Raw genomic sequence first — 2,298 nt, 5'->3', positions numbered from 1 at the left:
AAGCAGTTAAAGAGCCTTTTTATTGTAATTGCACAGATATTAAGTGTATAAAAAAAAATTGCAGCAAATCTCTCCCCTCGATCTAAATGTATTTATTCATTTATTATTTATTTTAATCTTCATCAGCATTTTAGTATAGCTAGAACATAAATATACCAGAATTAGCACAAAAGCTGAATTACATTTGTTGTCTTAAGGCAGGAAATACCTAAAGAAACATAGAGAAATGCAAACAAACAGTGACAAACAAAGGGAAAGGCATATACAACAACACACAGTACATCCAACCACAAAACTTGGTTTATGTTGTGGTTATTAACCCCATATGCTTAATAAATACAAAGATTAAACACTGCTGCGCAAAAACAAAAAAAAATGTATGCAGGATAATATGTAGCATGTTGAAGATGCTTAACATGTTGGATGGAGGTGGAATCACACATTTAAAGCAAAAAACAGTTTCTTCCACATACTGTGTCTAGTACATGAATTTTCAATGGCTGGAACTACAAGAAATAGAGTCAGATATTTTCATTCAGCAGGCACATTCTCAAGCATGCATTGGAAGAAGTTGATTGTTCTGAGGATCCTCAAAATGAACCTGCAGTTGGACATGCCAAGCTAGGACTCTCAGGCATGTGACACCTATTCAAAAATACGCTAAATGCAGTTTCTTGATGACAGGTTTGGCCCAATGTATTCACACTGGCCAATCTGGGAGGGGCTTCTTCTTCTTTTCCTTTTTCTACTGTTTACTAGAGCAAGTCTGCCACTTATATTTCTTAGTGGCTTGATCTGAAATGTTGAAGGGGTGCAAATCTTGAGAATCTTGCACTAGGCTTTTTTTGTCACAGCTCTATTCCGATATGTAAGATCTGATTGTGTGTATACGTGTTTATGCACGAACATTAGAGTTCGAAAACACGTGAAACTTGTGTTGGTACGCATGAACACAAGAGTTTTGAACACAGAAAGTCAAAAATGTGCGTTTACTTAGACTTTTCATTGGAAGTGGCCACTTGAACATTTGTTATCAAGGGCGATATAAGTTTTAGAGCTTCATTTTAGGTCTATATCCATGCGGATCCTTAGAAACTAGAAGCTGGACATCCTTTCCACTCTCCACGTTTATGCAAAACAACTGCAGATCAATTTTATTTCCCTGAAATTTAGCATCTTGGAGGTTTTGAGGACTTCTGCATACCACTCTGGATTATTTCCTTGTAGTTCATCTCTTCATCTCCAGAGATGAGATCTACTAAAGTGGCGTCATCTGCATATTTCACACATAGTCAAAGCTCAAAAAGCTTCTCTGTCAGTCTGTTCCTGGAGTGGAAGGCAGAGCTGAAGTTGATAAACTACATTGGCAGACACAATAAAACAGTCATGGAGTTAAATCATGTATTATTTTACAAAGATTAGAGTGTTTAATCCTGAACAAACAGTAGGTGTGTGTATTTATCTGATTTCATAAATGAGGCAGAACTGAAGTACTACTGTGTGTAATTAAAACTTTAAGGAAATGATTATTATTTTTTTGAAAATCAAATGTTTCAGCTCTTCAAGCCTCTTCTTCACACCTCATTAACAGAAGTTATGCAATCCGATAGGGACAATATCAGTTTAAGGGCTGCTGTTTGGCCATGAATGAAAAGAACAATGAAAGTCTTTTTTATTTTTTATTTTTTTTTGACACAGGTCTGTCAGCAGGCCCGGGCATGACTGCCGAGCGCCCTCAGCCCGCACTCCCAGAAGGGAGACGGTCTGAGTAATGGAAGTCAGACTTCTAACCATAACATCCGCGCAAGAGGCAGGCGATAAAATAAATGTCATTCTTGTCAAACACGAATGCCACTGAAGCAAAAGTAAGCAGAAGTTCTCAGTCTTCCGTTTTCTCATTATCTTTATTATTATTACCACAGCAGGCGGTCAAGGTTCACTGACAGAGCACACTTAACCGTGTTTCCTGTCACATACACACTTAACCAACACACACACACACATATATATCTCCTGTCTCTGCTAACACCAGCTCTGGTCTGTGTGCTCTGCTAATATTGACTCCTGACTAACACAGCCTCTATTGAGTCAAACACAAAACTGTTTGACTAGAATTAGAACATCATTGAGATAACAGCCTTAGACCTGTGCAGGCTGGAGCTGTGGTGTTAATGTAAAGCAGAGCAGGAGCTCTGAAGAGGGCGGTGAGGGTAAGGAGGTGGATTTCACAATCTGCTCTCTAAACAAATGTTTTCTCACTCTTTGACTTTTGTCACCCGTACACAACAACAGCCCCTT

Source organism: Oryzias melastigma, linkage group LG6 (genome assembly GCF_002922805.2).
Source record: "Oryzias melastigma strain HK-1 linkage group LG6, ASM292280v2, whole genome shotgun sequence".
NCBI lineage: Eukaryota > Metazoa > Chordata > Actinopteri > Beloniformes > Adrianichthyidae > Oryzias > Oryzias melastigma.
This window is presented reverse-complemented; position numbering follows the sequence as displayed.